This window comes from Rhinopithecus roxellana, chromosome 13 (genome assembly GCF_007565055.1).
Source record: "Rhinopithecus roxellana isolate Shanxi Qingling chromosome 13, ASM756505v1, whole genome shotgun sequence".
In the NCBI taxonomy this organism is placed as follows: Eukaryota; Metazoa; Chordata; class Mammalia; order Primates; family Cercopithecidae; genus Rhinopithecus; species Rhinopithecus roxellana.
In genome coordinates, this window is record NC_044561.1 from 6,623,349 (window position 1) to 6,642,884 (window position 19,536).

General features: G+C 55.1%; 1 protein-coding gene across 2 annotated transcripts in view; it reads left to right on the forward strand.

Annotated features, from left to right (window-relative positions):
* The window catches only part of PRR5 (proline rich 5), a 70,586-nt gene that overhangs the window by 9,024 nt on the left and 42,026 nt on the right, over positions 1–19,536 (forward strand). The window lies entirely within an intron of this gene.

The window sequence follows — 19,536 nt, forward strand, 5'->3', positions numbered from 1 at the left end:
TCCTGACCTCGTGATCCGCCCGTCTCGGCCTCCCAAAGTGCTGGGATTACAGGCTTGAGCCACCGCGCCCGGCCAAACTTGGCTTTTTCTCTGAGCAAGCAAGGATCACACCTGTGTTCTTATTCTTTATCACAGCCTCACATCCACCAAAGCCTGCGGGCACAGATCAGCCTTTGCACCAGCTCCAGTTTCCAGAGTAGGCCCTGGCAGGCTTTGCATTGGCTCGTCCAGGAAATAACCGTGAGCTGGTGCTGGGGCCTTAAGGACAGGCTGGTTTTAAGGTGGAAGTTTTGCCTAAGGTGCTCAGAATTCTGAAGGGAAGTGCTGGTCCCCAGAGCCACGCATGCAGCAGCTGTGAGAGAGAGCGGGCTGCATGCAGGCTCTTAATGGGAACCCTGTGGGTGGTCGGGTCATCTCCGACGCCCAGTTCTGGGCTGGGCCCTTGTTGCATCCGCTCACCACCTGCCCGGACATGCAGTCTCTTCCTGCGCACTCTCAGCCTTCTGTCCTCTAGGCCTTCCTCCTGCTGTTCCTATACCTAGTGCGATTTTCCTGCCATCCTTCACCTGCTGGGCTTCTGCTGGCTCTTTTTTTTTTTTTTCAGAAGGAGTTTCACCTTTGTTGTTCAGGCTGGAGTGCAATGGTGCAATCTCGGATCACTGCAACCTCCGCCTCCAGCGATTCTCCTGCCTCAGCCTCCCAAGTAGCTGGGATTACAGGCGCATGCCACCACACCTGGCTTACTTTTGTATTTTTATAGCGCTAGAGTTTCACCATGTTGGCCAGGCTGGTCTAGAACTCCTGACCTTAGGTGATCCACCTGCCTCAGCCTCCCAAAGTGCTGGAATTACAGGTGTGAGCCACCGCACCCTGCCTGCTGGTTCTTTAAGCCGCTGCTGGATGGCATCCTCCTCTAGAAAGCCTTCCTGGCTGCCTCCTGTTCACCCCAGGCCGGGCAGACCCACGGCCCTCCCAGCGCCATCTCACCCTGGGCTCTGCTTATGCCTTTGGGCCAGCACTTGTCATACAGAGCTTCTCTGCCCTGTTCCCAGGTCTCCCCGACAGCCTGGGGCTGCTTTGTGTGATTCATCTCTAGGTCCCAGGGCTCAGCTGGAGGCTGGCACAGAGTGGGACCCCAGCAGCATTCGATGAATTGAGAGCACGAGTGAGTGACAGAAATGCTTTAGGGGACAGGAGGCACCTGCCTTAGGGGACAGGAGGCACCTGCATTAGGGGACAGGAGGAAGCCTGCAGGTGCACGCGGGTGGGGCACTCACTACTTCTGCGAACCGTCTGTGCACGTGGGGCCTCTGGTTTCCTGGCCTTCCAGGATGATGGATGGTCAGCCGGAGAGTAGAAAATTAAGATTTCTGGGGCCTTGAAAGCGACTGCCATGGGAGTCAGTGCCCTGGGGGGGTCAGGAGCACTGGCCTTCAGGTCTAGGCCTCTCCCCTTGTAGCTGAGTGACCCTGAGTGACTGCCCCCTCTCCTAGTCCTCAGAGGATCCCTGGGGCCACCCCAGGTCCATTCTGCGAATGCAGCATTTATTCATGCGAGGGAGGTGGGCAGAGGCAGGCTTGTGTTCTTAGGATGGTCACGCTGGTGTCCCACAAACACACAGACAGACAGAAAAAAGACCCGAATGAAATGCACCTGAGATGGGGAGCGGTAATTTCTCTGGTGGTTTGTTTCTTTTTCCATTTTTTTTATATTTTTCTAATTGTTAGGGTCCCTTCAGTGACTTTGAGCGTGCATTGAGAGCCCAGTAACACTGGGGGGCAACTGCCATAAAGACACAGCCTCGGCCGGGAGCGGGGGCTCACGCCTGTCATCCCAGCACCTTGGGAGGCCGAGGCGGGTGGATCACCTGAGGTCAGGAGTTCGACACCAGCCTGACCAACATGGGGAAACCCCATCTCTACTAAAAATACAAAAAAAAAAAATAGCTAGGCATGGTGGCACATGCCTGTAATCCCAGCTACTCAGGAGGCTGAGGGAGGAAAAGCGCTTGAACCCAGGAGGTGGAGGTTGCAGTGAGCCGAGATCGCCCTATTGCTGCCTAGGCAACAAGGGCGAAACTCTCTCTCAAAAAAAAAAAAAAGACTCAGCCTCTCCCCTCTGGGACACTCAGTCTGATGGGGGAGGCTGGTCAGAAGACATAGAGCCATGGTGTGATTGGAACTTTCGCAGAGGGAAGCCTGGGACTCAGGAAGCCTGGAGAAGACCCTGGCCCAGCCTGAGGGCTTGTACAGGTGCCACTGTGCTGAAGGCTGGTTACGAGGGAGGCAGGTGTGTGGGTGAGGGTGAGTGTAGTGTGGCTGGAGACTTGGAGGAAGGTGAGTAGGACGGCGAGAGACCCACAAGGAGGGAGGGCTGGACCTCAGCCTGAGTGAGTGGGTTTGGTGGGGGGAGCACTGATGTCAGGTCCCTCCTGGGAGCTGCTGTGATTTGGGGCTTTCTACTTTATTCAGTCAACAAACTTTTCTCAGAATGAGGCTGCTCGGGGCCGTAGGGCACAGATACTGATGTGGCCCTTTAGGGTCACAGGGTCCAGGGTTCAAGTCCCAGCTGCACCACTATCCAGCTGTGCAACTTTTGACAGTTTGCTCTACCTCTCTGAGTCTCAGATACTTCATCTTTGAGATGGGCAGAAGGGCACCTGCCCTGTGGCTTCCTGTGAGGAAGTATAGAAAATGCTGGGCACAGTCCTTGGAATGGCATGTCACTCCCCCACCCTAAAGTGCATGTTTAGTAGAAGGAAAGGGGGGATGGGGAAGGATGGGGGTTAGGGACAGAAGTGAGCAGTCTGAACCTAACAGGAGGGCTGGTCCCTGCCTGGTGGGGCAGCAAGGGGTCCCGCCACAGCCCAGCCAGGAGGTGGGCATCCCAGAGCCGCAGCCGTGGCAGCACTGCCTCCATGGAGGTCCGACAGCAGGGCTCACCAGCCTTTGTCCTCCCCACCCTGGGTGCCTGACTGCCCCATGGGAGCTGCTGTGTCTTCCCATGCCTGCCCACCACGGCAAGCGGGCTGGGACGTCTCTCTGAGCCACAGATCCCCTGGTTGGGAGGATAAGAGATGGACACCTGGTCTCAGACTCCCCCACACACACCAGGGCATGTTCCTGGCTCCTTGCCAGAGCCTAGGTGCCTACTTAGAGGCTCACAGTCCCCTGCCAAGAACTCAAGGTGACACAGTGGTGGCAGTGTGTGACAGAGGAGGGAGCCAAGATGGGATTTGAGAGCCTGGGGCAGGGCAGGGCAGTGCTGGGGCACAGGCTGCAGGACCCGGACAGAGCAGGGTCGGACTACAATGTGGTCTCCACATTCGTGCATCCCGGCAGCTCTCACTGGACCCTGGCATTCCAGGGCCACGATTGTCTGCCAGGGTAGCACCGCAGTAGCTCTTCCTTCCTCACCCTACCATGCCACCAGTGGTTGCTGAGTCTGTTCTCTCTCGGTCCCGGCATCAGCAGAGCTGGGGTGCTGATCCTCCTCTCCTGACCTCTATGTGAGGCTCAACTGACACCAGCCCATGAAGGGCTCAGCATGTGCCTACCACATAGTAGGAATCTGCAGGATGGTGGCTGTTCACCCGGAGGGCCAGCCTTCCTTGGACTGGATTCCTGGGAACTCAGGGAAGTGCTCTGCAAAATGTTAGTTAAAAAAAAGTTTGGGAGGCCGGGTGCAGTGGCTCATGCCTATAATCCCAGAACTTTGGGAGGCTGAGGCAGGCGGATCATGAGGTCAGCAGTTTGAGACCAGCCTGGGCAACATAGTAGAAACCCCGTCTCTACTAAAAATACAAAAATTAGCTGGGCATGGTGGCGGGCACCTGTAATCCCAGCTACTCAGGAGGCTGAGGCAGGAGAATCACTGGAAACCAGAAGGCAGAGGTTGCAGTGAGCCAAGATTGCCCCACTGCACTCCAGCCTGGGCAACAAGAGTGATACTTCATCTCAAAGAAAAAAAAAGTTTGGGAAACATCCCTTTTTGGGGAGTCCAGCAGACAGTGCAGGCACAGCTCTGTGGAGGCAAGGGTGGCTGTTGAACTTTGGTTGACTCTGTGTTTTCCAGCCTTGTGGGACCAGGGGCCTTGCTGGGAAAGAGCAGCCACTGAGCCCCAGGGGGACACCTGTGCCTTGTGTGGCTGTGCAGAGGGGGCTGTGGGGCTCACAGAGGGCTGAGGCAGGAGGTGATGTGGGCAAACTGCCCTGTTCAGAGGTCCCTGTGGCCACAGCCTGGAGGGCAGCCAGGAGGAAGAAGCCCAGCCACAGGGAGGCCGATGTGGAGGGGATACTGTGGCCAGAGCCGTGGCCTGAGAGAGCAGTGGCTGGAGGGAGGAGCTGGCAAGAGTAGGAATCTGTGGGGCCCAGGAGACAGTACAGAGGGAACCTGCTCCATGTGGCCGTGGACCTGCCTTACCACTGGCCCTCTGAGTCACAGAGGGGCGTGGCCAGCAGAGCTGAGATGTCCTCAGGAGAGGAGCCAGCCCAACGAGGCGGAGAGGCCTGCATGCTAGGGGTCAAGGTTAGCCACACTGCCTTGCTCTGCTGGCCCCAAAGCTGAGAGGACCCTCCAGGGAGGCCTCTGGTCACAGTGCCAGGCAGATTATGGGAAGGCAATGTCACAGTCACTGAGCTCAGGTGAATTTCTTCCTTAAGCATACTCTAATACAGGGGACGCCATGGGCAGAGAGGGGAGAGACTGGGGGAAGGAGGAGGCGGAGCGGGAGGAGGAGGGGGAGGGAGAGGAGGAGGAAGAGGAGGCGGAGGAGGCCCACCCAGATCCCAGCCAGAGCTCCTCATCCACCTTCCTCCGTGGCTATCAGCTTGGGTGCCTGGACATAGCCTCTGGTGCTGGGCTCTGGATTCCACCATGTGCCCCCGCTGGCCTCTCTGTGTCCATAGGTGAAATGAAGACCCCCTGCCCCCCACACTCTGCCTTCTCACAGAGCAATTATGAAAGCCTGGTAAAGACACGGAGGCTGGCATGGGGTGACTGATTTGGCCAAGGTCAGATTTGAATCCAGCACTTAGCTCAGGGCTGGCACATAAGAGGTTCTCAAGAAATACTTGAGTTAAAAGGAGGCTGCAGATGGCTCTCTTGGCCTGGGAATGTCGCAGAGACAAGCACAGTACCTGGTGTGTGGTCGGAGCTAAGTAGCTGCTAAGCCATGTTATTACAGGAGCCACCTAAGGAAATTGCCGCTCTCATTCTGCAGGGCCGCCCAAGGCCTCTCTGAGCCCACCAGGGAATGTGCCCACTGTAGCGGGTGGCCTGGACAGTACTGTCCTCCAAACACAGATGTGTGTGTGGTGGGGCAGGGCTATGGAGAAGACTTTGGTGGATTAGGTTACTCCAAGAAGGGTTTTGCAGGATGAATAGGAGTTGGCCAACCAGACCAGGCTTAAGGGAAGATCATCCCAGACTAAGTGAACGGTGAGCATGTGGACATGAACTGAGCCTGGCTTCCAAGGACAGGGCCTTCTGCCAGAAAGCCGGCCTCTGCTTTCATTCACTCAGGAGGTTTCAAGGAGGCCCCTGGGTCCCCTGCCTCTCCTCTCAGATACCCTGGGAGCTGATGGCTCAAGCTCCCTGCAAGAAGCTGGGAGCTTCTAACCACATGGCCACCCTCTGGCCTTATCCCTGCAGTGAAGCCCTGGAGAGCCCCTTCCTGTCATCTGCCCCTTGAGTCTGGGGAAATTCCCGTGGGCCAAGCCAGTGCTTGGGGAGTGACAGAGTTTGTAGTCAAGATAGCCACCCACCTCGAGGGCCACCTGGCAGCCCCAGCTCCTGAGGAAGAGGCTTCTTGCCTTGGCCTCAACCCATCTGCCACCCACGCCCAGAACCACAAGACAGAGGGCCCAGACCTCGGTTACTCAAAACCAGAAACTGCCGAAAAGATCTGAATGAGGAGTCCCCTTGGGGCCAGGGCCAGGTGTCTGGGCAAAGCCATCCTCCCACGCCCAGCACCCCGAAGGAGGGCAGGGGGAGCGGGGAACCAGGAGCTGTATCCACCCTGCCAGCTCACCCTGCCTCAGGCTCCAACAAAGGGCAATTCATGGACCCTTGAGGACCTCTGAAGGCAGGTCCCCCACCCGGCCTCAGATCCAGTCCCTCTGGGGTCCCAAGAGCCCTGGCTGCAGTCACCCCTCTCCCCTCCCCATGACTCATTAGCTGCATCCTGAGCCTCAGTCTCCCCATCAGTAAGATGAGAAACCTACTCGTGAGCCACCTGCGGGATAGAAGCAGCTTCCGCGGATGAGCAACTGTGTCCACCCTGTCATCCTTGATAGGGTTCATGGATGGCTGAAGAGGGGCCAGCCCAATCCTTTGTCAGAAGCCCTAGCCCAGGAACAGTAGCTGGGCCCCTCGCGGGGGTTCGTTTCATTGGCTCTGACTGCGGCGACAAGTGGGGTGTGTCCCCCGGACTGGGTGGGGGCCTCGAAACAAGGACTTCTGGAATTGATTGAGGATCCAGGAGGGCCCAGGCCAGAGGGGTGGGCTGGGGAGGGGCCTGGGGCTTTTCAGTTAAACAAGCCCAACTCCCCACCCCAGTGTCCACAGAGCCTGAGCTGTGAGCCCAGTGAGGCCAGGAGCTGGAAGTCAGGCTGACCCAGCCTCAAGAGTGGTAGAAAATGTGCTGGTGATGGCCAGGCACGGTGGCTCACGCCTGTAATGCCAGCATTTTGGGAGGCCGAGGTGAGTGGATCACCTGACGTCAGGAGTTCAAGACCAGCCTGGCCAACATGGTGAAACCCTGTCTCTACCAAAAAAATACAACAATTAGCTGGGTGTGGTGGCAGCAGCTGAGTAGTCCCAGCTACTCAGGAGGCTGAGGCAGGAGAATCGCTTGAACCCACGAGGTGGAGTTTGCAGTGAGCCAAGATCGCGCCATTGTACTCCAGACTGGACAACAGAGCGAGATTCAAAAGAAAATGTGCTGGGGACGATGGGGAAGGGCAAAGAACACTGAGGACCGGGGTCAGGAAGCCCGAGGGTCACCTCCTCCCTGCACTCCAACCGCCTGTGCTGCCTGGCACTGCCCAGCGTGCACCTGCCCCCAACCCTCTGCCCAGGGCACTGTTGTGAGGTTGGGGGCAGACAGTGGGTGTGGGTGCCGAGCACAGGGCCAGGCTGATGTCATTGTCCACAGTGGGGGAGCAGCCCCTTCCTGTCGCTCTGGTCTGTGCTCCACTTGGCCGTGCTGGGTGAGGTCATCCTTCTTGGCCCCGGTGATATGTCACCTCTGGAGGCTCAGGCCTCCTGCCTCCCAGGGCTTCTGGAGCCTCCCTTTACTGCCCTCTTGTGGCTCTCAGGGGAAGGGAAGTGGCAGCCCGGGACTCAGGGCCTGGCATGAAGTAGGCACTCTTGGAGTGGAGGCTGCTGGGGTTACTGAAGGCTTGTGCAGTGTTGGGCGGGGTCACTGTGGGAAGCGTGTGGCTCCAGAGTCACAGCTGGACTCTGATCTCAGCCCTTCCACTCACTCACCCTACAACCCGGGCAAGTCAGCTTTCCCTCAGAGCCTCTGGTTCCTCTTCTGAAAAATGTGGGTGGAAATTCTGGCCTGTGGGTCTGCCCCGGGTCGGAGGGTAGATGGTACGCAGTGCCAGCACCCAGTAGGGCCTCCGTGAGTGAGCATGTGTCCTTTAGCTTTGCACTGGGACAGTCCTACTCTGCCGGTGACCCTACATATCCCATTCCTGTGCAAGACCTCAGTCTCACCATCTGTAAATTGGACAGCAGAGGCCGGAATGGACAGAGCAAGACCCTGTCTCAAAACAAATAAACAGAAAAGGATTTATCCTCTGTCTGGAATAGAGCCATGTGTATTTAACCACAAAAATGTTTTCCCTCCTCTACCCCAAATCTGTGGATGCTCCATAGAGAAGGGCCATGCTTATCCCTCAGCTGCTTCTTAAGGTGGGAGCCTTGCCGTTTCAGAAAGCCAGTGAAAGCCACACCCCTCTCCCCAGTGAAAGCCACACCCCTCTCCCCAGTGAAAGCCACACCCCTCTCCCCAGTGAAAGCCACACCCCTCTCCCCAGTAAAAGCCACACCCCTCTCCCCAGTGAAAGCCACACCCCTCTCCCCAGTGAAAGCCACACCCCCTCCCCAGTAAAAGCCACACCCCTCTCCCTAGTGAAAGCCACACCCCCTCCCCAGTAAAAGCCACACCCCTCTCCCCAGTAAAAGCCACACCCCCTCCCCAGTGAAAGCCACACCCCTTTCCCTAGTGAAAGGCACACTCACGGCCACTATGACTCTGCCAGGCGTGGGCTGTGGTGCCTGACACCCTCTCAGACATGCCCAGACACATGCTGGAGTTGCTCAGAACTTACACACAGAATCCTGCGCACCAAGGGAGGGGCCAGAATCAAAGCCGAGATACATGATGCCCCTTCTGCCTAGCTTTGTCCCCTTTCAACCCAGATAGTGCCCAGAAAGACGGTTCCACTTGCAGGCCCTACACCCAGGGCCCTGGCTTCCATGGTTCTATCCTTTCTCCGTGGGGGAGCACCGTGATGATGCCACACGTTAGAAGTTCCCCTGTTGGGGCCGGGCACGGTGGCTCACGCCTGTAATCCCAGCACTCTGGGAGGCCAAGGCAGGTGGATCACCTGAGGTCAGGAGTTCGGGAGCAGGCTGGCCAACATGGTGAAACCCCGTCTCTACTAAAAATACAAACATTAGCCAGGTGTGGTGACACACACCTGTAATCTCAGCTACTTGGAGGCTGAGGCATAAGAATCCTTGAACCCAAGAGAAAGAGGTTGCAGTGAGCCGAGATCACACCACTGCACTCCAGCCTGGCGACAGAGTGAGACTGTCTCAAAACAAAAAGAAAAAAGAAGAAGTTCCCCTATTGGGCACCTGGCTTTTATGACGTCTTGTTCTATTCTTGTGTTTTTTTTGTTGTGTTGCTGTTGTTTTTATTTTTTTGAGACAGGGTCTTGCTCTGTCGCCCAGGCTGGGTTGCAGTGGCATTAACTCGGCTCACTGCAACTTCCACCTCCTGGGATCAAAAGTTTCTCCTGCCTCAGCCTCTTGAGTAGCTGGGATTACAGGTATGTGCCACCACGCCTGGCTATTTTTTGTTTGTTTTGAGATGGAGTCTCTGTCGCCCGGGCTAGAGTCGGTGACACGATCGTGGCTCACTACAACCTCCACCTCCTAGGTTCAAGTGATTCTCCTGTCTCAGCCTCTTGAGTAGCTGGGATTACAGGTGTGCACCACCACGCCCAGCTAATTTTTGTATTTTTAGTAGAGATGAGGTTTCACCATGTTGGTCAGACTCCTGACTTCGTATTCTGCCTGCCTTGGCCTCCCAAAGTAATTTTTGTATTTTTAGTAGAGACGGGGTTTTGCCATGTTGGCCAGGCTGGTCTTGAACCCCTGACCTCATGATCTGCCCACCTCGGCCTCCCAAAGTGCTGGGATTACAGGTGCGAACCACCACACCTGGCAAATACGATATTTGATTCCTTCTTTTACATCTTTAAGTATGTGAGGCAAATTTAGTTTTACAGTCGCCTTCCAATGGTGTCTTGGGAATTTCCTCCTGGTATGTGTGGTGTTTGCTTGTCCTTCCCTCAGGGTGGTCTGTTTCTGTGTGTTGTGTAATTTGAGATTATGAGTTTATCTCCAGCAAGGCTTTATCTGTGAGAATCCCAGCTTGTGGGCATGCCTCCCGGAGCATTGTTTATTGTTGCTGATATAGAACACTTGTACATACTTTTGGGGTATGTGTGATATTTTGACCCCTGTACACAATGTATTGATCAAATCCGGATAATCGGGAAACCCATCACTTCAAACGTTTATCTTTGCATTTGGAACATTGCAATTCTTCTAGCTGCTTTGCAATATACGATAAATTATTGTTAATGATAATTTCCCTATCCAGAGCATTTTTATAATTGCTCTCCCAAGCAGCCTAGGGCTGTCACGGGCCTGGTGCAGCTTTTCTCATCGGTTGGGTTAGGCTTTATAAATTCAAACCTAATCCCAGGCGAGGGCAGACTCTTGGCTAAAGGCTCTCAGGAGAACTGCACACTTTTTCCTACCTCAAGCTTAGAAGGAGTCAGACAAGTTTTCTTGTCATCTCTTATTGTCAGTGGGTAGATTTGTTTCTAGGCTACATTTTATTAAGGTCGCAGCCCCTCAAGCCCTCTGGTATTCTGTGGAGAATTCAGTTTCACCTCCCAGCATCCTGGTTGCTCTGCGCCTGATCTCCTGGCTGCTATCACAATTTAATAAACCCTCTGTCTCAACACCCTCTCTCCACCCCCACAAGGCTGCCACACATTCACCTAATTTCTGAGGTTTGGTTTGGTTTTGTTTTGTTTTGAGACGGAGTCTCGTCCCATCACCCAGGCTGGAGTGCAGTGGCCGGATCTCAGCTCACTGCAACCTCCGCCTCCCGGGTTCACGCTATTCTCCTGTCTCAGCCTCCTGAGTAGCTGGGACTACAGGCGCCCGCCACCACTCCGGGCTAATTTTTGTATTTTTAGTAGAGGCGGGATTTCACCTTGTTGGTCAGGCTGGTCTCGAACTCCCGACCGCAAGTGATCTGCCCGCCTCGGCTTCCCAAAGTGCTGGGATTACAGGCTTGAACCGTCATGCCCTGCTTCATCCCAGAGTTTTGCTCTAAGAGGGAGCAGGAGAAGGCAGTGCTGGCCAAAGGTGGTTTTGTGGTCCAGAGGGCGGGGGCAGCATGGGTCTGACAGGAGAGGGTGAGACTGAGCTTACAGAGGAGGGAAGTGGCACCTGAGCACCAAGGCCCCAGGAGGATGGGGGAGGGGGCAGGCTGCAGAAGTCAGGGATGGGGGCGCAGGTGACCAGAAGGCCAGGAAGGAAAGAGGAGGCCCTGTGGGCAGACAGAGCCCCAAGGAGAGGAAGCCCCGGATCAAGGATCCCCAGCTCTGTGTGGGTAGATGAATGTCCACTGGATGTTGACCTGTGCCTGAACATTGACCTGAGCTCCCGGTCCAATGGAGGAGACAAGCACAGTCTGAGACCTTGACACAAGGCAGGGGGAGGGAGGAGGGTCAGGGACTGTTGGCTAAGTTGGGTGAAGGAGAGAAAGGATTGCATGGTGGGGGTGGGGGGAACCTGACAACTGGGCATGGCGGGGCCCGAGGCCACCTTGGAGGAGGAGGTGGGCCAGCTCACTGTCACGGCCAAGGCTGAGCAAGCACCTGCAGCTCTGAATACGTTTAGAGCCTGTGGTTACCCAGGGAGGGAGATGTGATGAGGATTCTCATTTCACAGATGAGGAAACTGAGGCACAGTTAAGCAGAGGGAATCAGCCCAAGGTCGACATCTATTAAGTAGAGAAGCTGAGATCCTCTGGCTGCACAGCCCGTGCTCTGAGTCACACTTTACTACCCATTGTTATTATTATCGCTGAAAAAATAACCCAGCCAGAGGAAGAGGAGCAGGGCATCCCGGGCAGAGGCAGAGCCTGGGGAAAGGCCCGGATCTTCTAGGCAGCAAGTGGGCATTTTGTCTCCTGGTTCGGGGGGTAGTGGGAGAGGGGCCTGGCAGGGCGTGGTGGGAGATGAAGCAGAATCGGAAGGAGTGGAAGACTGTGCTCAGACTGGAGGGTCTTGGATGCCAGGCTTGGAAATCTGGAATTTATCCTGCAGGCAGAGGGCCTCGTCCGACGCCTCTGAGCAGCCGGGGCAGAGGCATCCTGGGTGTCCAAGTGAATGTGCTGGCAGCCTCGGGAAGGTGGATTCCTGGGGCGGGGAGGCAGGAGAGTCCTGAGCCCTCGAGGGCTGTGTGGTGGGGGGGGTGGGCAGGCTGTGGGCAGGGGCTAAGAGGGCAGAGGAACGGTGAGCCCCAGCCCAGGCTTCAAGTGGGAAGATCTGGGCTGCTTCCAGGAGGTTTTGGGTAGAGAAAACCGGGGCCTGGAAAGGGGGATTCTGAGGTTGGTCCTGGCCCTGCCCCTCACCAGCCTGTGACCCTGCAGGTGACTTCAGGACTCAGAACCTCGGCGTCAACCTCGGTGGCATGGAGAAGAGGCCACCCATCTGGAGGGGTTGTGGTGGGGAGGCCGTGGCCTGGGCTGGGCACAGCACGTACTCAGTGATGGGGAGGGACCCTGCCCTAGACTCGGTGCCCCTGGCACACCTGGAGCTGACTCCTCCTGCCCCCATGAAGAGTTGGGACCCCTCCAGCGCCCCTGCCGCCCACCAAGCCTTTCCAGAGGCTCTCGGCAGTGTTTTCTCCTTCATTTAAGAGAGATTAGAATGATCCAAGCTGGCCGGGCGCGGTGGCTCACGCCTGTAATCCCAGCACTTTGGGAGGTTGAGGTGGGTGGATCACCTGAGGTCAGGAGTTCAAGACCAGCCTGGCCAACATGGCGAAACCCCATCTCTACTAAAAACACAAAAATTAGCCAGGCATGGTGGTGCATGCCTGTAATCCCAGCTACTCAGGAGGCTGACGAAGGAGAATCACTTGAACCTGGGAGGTGGAGGTTGTAGTGAGCCGAGATTGCACCACTGTACTCAAGCCTGCACGATAGGAGTGAGACTCCATCTCAAAAAAAAAAAAAGAAGACACTGAAATCCACCAAGTTTTTCCCAGGTGAGGATTCCTTGGTAGCAGAAGTGGGGGCATGGCTGGTGGATGCCACCCTGGGTGAACTCCCTTCCTCCACAAGGGAAGCCGGGCCTTGCCAGTGTCCAGAGGAGCCGACATCACCTCCACAGTTGGCTCTGTAGGCTCAATTTATGCTGTCGGGAACGCTGGCCAAGTTTTGATGGGCTGTTTCCTACCTACCTACCTACCTACCCTGTCAGATCTGAATTCCTGACTGGGAATAGTCATTCCTGCCTCCCAGGGCTGTTTGGAAGAGCAATGAAAGAATGAGTGAAAAAGCACTGCCCTTACCCCACACCAAGCCCACACCCGTGTCCTCCTCCTGGGGCTCCTCCTCCCGGGCTGTGTCAGGCAGGGCTTCACGTTGCAGTGTGAACTCTGACATCCCAAGCAGCATTCCTTCCATCCAACATTCTTCTAAGAAAAGGCTGCCAGCCAAGAAGGTGCCTGGGGAAGAGTACAGGTTGTGAGTGCAGCCCAGGAGCCCATCCTGCTCTGCTGCCTGCCTTGAGGAGCCTCAGTCTCCTAGTATGCAGAGCGGGAAAGTTCCCCGGGGCTGCCTGGCGGGGCGGCTGCAAACAGGAAGGTTAGGAAGTACACAAGCACCCAGCACGGGGCCAGGCACAGCTGTGCAGTGTTACGCTGCAAATACAAAGGTTAGGGAGTGCACGAGCTCCCAGCATGGGCCAGACACAGCTGTGCAGTGTTACGCTGCAAACACGAAGGTTAGGAAGTGCACGGGCTCCCAGTACAGGCCAGGCACAGCTGTGTGATGTTACGCTGCCAGGCTGGAATGCCTTTGCAATGGTTACTCCTCCCGGCGCCTGTGTCCCAGAGTTTGTTTTTTCCCCTGGAGAAAGCAGGGCGAGAGGGAATGAGGGTGTCTCCAGTGTGCTGAGTGTCAGGGTGGGACCTTTCCCCATCTGGACATGGGGTTTCCTGGAGGTCAAAGCCAGAGCCTGGCGGGGAGTGAGCTCTGTTTGGGGAAAGGCAACCTATTTGTGTCCTGGGACTGATATAACCAGTGACCATAAACCAGGTGGCTTATAACGGAATTTCATCCTCTCACAGTTCTGGAGGCTGGAAGTCTGCATCAAGGTGTCCTGGGTGGCCAAGGTGGTTGGGTTGCTCGATCCCAGGAGTTCAAGACCAGCCTTGGCAACCTAGCAAGACCCTGTCTCTACCAAAAGTCCTAACTGGTCAGGTGTGGTGGCGTGTGCCTGTAGTCCGAGCTACCAGGGAGGCTGCGGTGGGAGGATCACCTGAACCCAGGAGATCAAGGCTGCAGTGAGCCATGATCACACCACTGCGCTGCAGCCTGGGTGACAGAGTAAGACCTGTCTAAAAAAAAAAAAGGTGTCAGCAGAACCAAGAATCCTTCCTCGTCGCTTCAGCTTCTGGTGGCTCCGTGTGCTTTGGCTTGTGGCCGCATCGCTCCAGTCTCTGCCTCTGTCCTCACATGGCCCTCTCCTCTGGGTCTCTGTGGCTGCACATGACCGCCTTCTTCTTTTTTTTTTTTTTTTTTTTTTTTTTTTTTGAGACGGAGTCTCGCTCTGTCGCCCAGGCTGGAGTGCAGTGGCTCACTCAGCTCACTGCAAGCTCCACCTCCCAGGATCACGCCATTCTCCTGCCTCAGCCTCCCGAGTGGCTAGGACTACAGGTGCCCGCCATCACGCCGGGCTATTTTTTTTTTTTTTTTTTTTTTTTTTATTTTTAGTAGAGACGGGGTTTCACCATGTTAGCCAGGATGGTCTCAATGATACACCCACCTCGGCCTCCCAAAGTGCTGGGATTACAGGTGTGAGCCACTGCACCCTGCCCACATGGTCTTCTTATAAGGACATCAGTCACTGGATTTAGGGCCCACATACTCCAATATGACCTCATCTCAATTTGATTACATCTGCAAACACCCTCTGTCCGAATATGGTCACATTCATAGGTACCAGGGGCTGGGACTTCGGTGTCTTTGGAGGGCACAATTCAGCAGTTGCGCAGTCTGAATGAATACCCAAGGATGGCCGAGAAGGGCCAGCAGGTCATTGTCAGGACAGGAAGCTTCGAGGGACAGGCACCTGTGTGGTGCTGGCCCAGCCCACCCCCTGCCCCCGCACTCTATTCATAATGTTGATTAAAGAAAAGGTGGCTGCTGGCCAGGTGTGGTGGCTCATGCCTGTAATCCCAGGACTTTGGGAGGCTGAGGTGGGCAGATCACTTGAGGTCAGGAGTTTGAGAACATCCTGGCCAACATGGTGAAACCCCGTCTCTACTAAAACTACAAAAATTAGCCGGGTGTGGTGGCATGCACCTGTAGTCACAGCTACTTGGGAGGTTGAGGTGAAAGGATCGCTTGAACCTGGGAGGCAGAGGTTGTAGTGAGCCGAGATCATGCTACCGCACTCCAGCCTGGGTGACAGAGCAAGACTCCATCTCAAAAAAAAATACAGTAAAATAAAAGCAAAGGCGACTGCTGTCCATGCACGGACACTCTGTGCTGGGTCGCTGGCAGACACACGAATGGTCCTCGTTAGTGTAGGGAGGACACACTGAAGCCCACCCACCTGCCTGAGTTTGAATCCTGGCCCAGTCATGTGACCTAGGGTAAGTCACCTAACCTTTCAGAGCCCCAACTAACCCACCTGTAAACTAGGATGATGGGAGTAGCTGCCTGCCTTCGAGTGCTATGGAATTCAAGGGCGGATACCCCATGCCTGGCCCATAATAAGTGCTTACTAACCCCAGAAGGAACGTGGTCTTATCTCCCCACTCCAAGGACAAAGAGACTGAAGCTTGACAGGGAAGGTATTACAGATATCAACCTAAATAACAAGCAGTGGCCAGGCGCCGTGACTCATGCCTGTAATCCTAGCACTTTGAGAGGCTGAGGCAGGCAGATCACTTGAGGTCTGGAGTTCAAAACCAGCCTGGCCGACATGGTGAAACCCCATCTCTACTAAAAATACAAAAATTAGCTAGGTGTGGTGGCAGGTGCCTGTAATCCCAGCTACTCAGGAGACTGAGGCAGGAGAATCGCTTGAACCTGGGAGGCAGAGGTTGCAGTGAGCCAAGATCGTGCCCCTGCACTCCAGCCTGGGCGACAGAGTAAGACTCTGTCTCAAAAAATAATAATAAAATAACAAGGACAGAGGGACTCTCTACAAGAAAATGATATTTCTTCAGGAATCAGGCATTGCAATGGGAATTTGCATGCCACAGTAAACTACGTGTGTGTTCAGGGACAAAGAAAGACAAAGGTTTTTAAAGGAAAAATTGGGAGGATTACATAATTGTTTTGAGATAAATATCCCTGGCTACAAGGATCAATAACAAGGGCGGCACCAGCCCGAGGTTGGACAGGCAGTTGCTGAGCAGATGTCCTCACAGAGGTATTTTGGTGTGTGATTGCTATGGCCTTTGTGCAAGGTTGTGGTTTTACAGAGCTTTTTGTGATCATTCTTGTTATCAGGCATTTTTATATAAGAAGCCTCTCTTCATGGCCTTTCCTGGCTCCATTTCTCAGGAGTTTTCTTTGTTTGTTTTTTGTTTTTGTTTTTGTTTTGAGACAGAGTTTCACTCTTGCCGCCCAGGCTGGAGTGCAGTGGCCCAGTCTGGGCTTACTGCAACCTCTGCCTCCCGGGTTCAAGCGATTCTCTTGCCTCAGCCTCCTGAGTATCTGGGATTACAGGTGCCCACCACCATGCCCAGCTAATCTTTTTGTATTTTTAGTACAGACGGGGTTTCACCGTGTTGACTAGGCTGGTCTCGAACCCCTGACCTCAAGTGATCCACCCATCTTGGTCTCCCAAAGTGCACCCAGCCTGTCAGGGTTTTTTAAACACAAGTGATTCCATTTTGATTCTGACAACTTTTTTTTTTTTTTTTTTTGAGACAGAGTCCCTCTCTGTTGCCCAGGCTAGAGTGCAATGGCACAGTCTCGGCTCACTAAAACCTCTGCCTCCCAGGCTTTAGCAATTTTCCTGCCTCAGCCTCCCGAGTAGCTGGATTACAGGCACATACCACCACACATGGCTAATTTTTGTATTTTTTTTTTTTTTTTTTTTTTTTTTTTTTGAGACGGAGTCTCGCTCTGTCGCCCGGCCTGGAGTGCAGTGGCCGGATCTCAGCTCACTGCAAGCTCCGCCTCCCGGGTTTATGCCATTCTCCTGCCTCAGCCTCCCGAGTAGCTAGGACTACAGGCGCCAGCCACCTCGCCCGGCTAGCTTTTTGTATTTTTTAGTAGAGACGGGGTTTCACCGTGTTAGCCAGGATGGTCTCGAACTCCTGACCTCGTGATTCGCCCGTCTCAGCCTCCCAAAGTGCTGGGATTACAGGCTTGAGCCACCGCGCCCGGCCAATTTTTGTATTTTTAATAGAGATGGGGTTTCACCATGTTAGCCAGGCTGGTCTCGAACTCCTGACCTCAGGTGATCCACCCACCTTGGCCTCCCAAAGTGCTGGGATTACAGGCGTGAGCCACCATGTCCGGCTGATTCTGACAACTTTGACACAAAGGAGGTGGCAGAGCTGAGGGCAGACCCAGTTTGGGAGATTCCAAAACCTGGCTCTCTCTGCAGTGCCATCCTTGAGCCTGGACAGTCACCTCCTTTACCTCCTTGTACCACAGAAGCACCTATTGAGTGACTAGAATCCGATTTTAAAACACTTGCCCTGAGAGAGACTTTGGAAACTGATTGGTGTTGAAGACCTGGCTGACAGGTGGGAAGGTGACTTGGAGAGAGAATCTCATGCAGGTACATGTGTGACGTCTGGTGTAGTAAGACCAGGGACCTGCTGGCCAGAGCCCCCTCCCCAGCCCCTAGAACTGGAATCCAGAACAAAAGGAGGGCACGTGTATTGAGTGCACAGGACCAGACCACCAGGGTGCACAAGGGCCCAGATGGAGTCCTGGTAGCTCAGCTGGTCAAGAGAAGACTTAGGGAAGAAGGTCCATCTTCAGACCTCAAGGCTGCAAGGAGGACATAAATATATATATATATAAGTATATATATTTATAATTTTTTTTTTTTTTGAGACGGAGTTTCACTTTGTCACCCAGGCTGGAGTGCAGTGGCACGATCTCGGCTTACTGCAGCCTCTGCCTCCCAGGTTCAAGCCATTCTCCTGCCTCAGCCTCCGGAGTAGCTGTCATGCACCACCATGCCAGCTAATTTTTTGTATTTTTAGTAGAGACGAGGTTTCACCGTATTAGCCAGGATGGTCTCCATCTCCTGACCTCATCGTGATCCACCCGCCTCAGCTTCCCAAAGTGCTGGGATTATAGGCATGAGCCACTATGCCCAGATTTTTTTTTTTTTTTTTTTTTTTTTTTTTTGAGACAGAGTCTTGCTCTGTCGCCCAGGCTAGCGTGCAATGGCACGATTTTGGCTCACTGTAACCTCTACCTCCAGGGTTCAAGTGATTCTCCTGCCTCAGCCTCCATAGTAGCTGGGACTACAGCTCCCAGCTACTAGGGGACTACAGCTACTCCCTAGTAGCTGGGACTACAGGTAGTAGCTGGGACTACACCATATCCGACTAATTTTTGTATTTTAAGTAGAGACAGGGTTTCACCATGTTGGCCAGGATAGTCTCCAACTCCTAGCCTCAGGTGATCCACCTGCCTCGGCCTCCCAAAGTGCTGGGATTACAGGCATGAGTCACCATGCCCGGCCAGGGCATGAACACGTTAGATGGCAGAGCTAGGATGGGATGGTGGGCTAACCTCCTGGTGGCAAGAACCGTGTCTTTCTTGTCCCTTGCTGTATTCCCCATGTAGCCTCAGTTTCTCCATCCATGAAATGGGAATAATAACAGTTGATCCTGGCTCCAAGGCCACCAGAGGGGAACATTTCTTCTGGAGGAACTTGAGAGAGGGGCCCACCCACCTTTACTGTCGGTGCGCCCACCCCAGGCTTGCCACAGGGGAGCCTCTGTTGGATTCTCCAATTTGTGAAACACAACACGTGTTGCTTCTGACGGGCCCGACACCCATCCTGCCATGGGCACTAACTGGCCATGTGGCCTTGGGACGGTCCCTGAGAATCGGTGCACAGAGAGGGGCTGTGGCCATGACCGCCTAATCCCATTTGGTGCTGGAGTCACTGTGAGTACCCTGGGCTCCCCCAGCGTCACGGCCCTATCTCAGGAACCTCCTTCTGCCGTGCAAGCACCCTGGCAGCCGTCCCCAAGCCCTTGGCATGCCCCTGTGACTGTGTGGATTTTTTCTGTGCCTCATAGGGCAGTGGTGTCACCCTCCTCGCCCATCCCAGGGAAGGGACGGGACGGGACGGGCCCATATGGCAGAGACTGTGGGGACAGAGCCAGGAACTCCCCATGGCTTTCCGTGCCCAGCACGTTGCCAGGCCTCTTCCCAGGTGTCCGGGACTGACCAGGCTGCTCTGCAGGGTGCAGAAGGGACTTGCGGGTCTGCTTTGAGGGAACACCAGGCTTCGCCACCAGGGGGCGGAAGTGCCCCTCCAGAGCAGGCAGTGCCGGGTCTGCTTTGAGGGAACACCAGGCTTCGCCACCAGGGGACGGAAGTGCCCCTCCAGAGCAGGCAGTGCCCCCGGGAAAGTGGGCAGCTAAGGTCAGCAGCTGAGGGCAGCGCCCCGGGGACAGCGGGCGAGATGGAGGCTGTCTCTCTCTCTCCACCAGCCCACAGGGCTGCAGCCTCCGCTCCGCCATTTGCTGACTCTGACCTCCGACATACGCCTTGGCCTCCCTGGGCCTCTGTTTCTCTGTCTGTAAGATGGGACTGGTCTCCCACTTGGCAGCCTTGTGGGGACGAGATGGGGCAGTATGTTTAATGGCTGCCCCTGTACCGTGCCTCTAGTACCCCTCCCTGGGCCCCGAACTGGCCCCTTCAGGGGTGTGCTGTCTCCTCCCCTTGGTTGGCCTGTGTCCCAGAGATCATGATGTTACTTG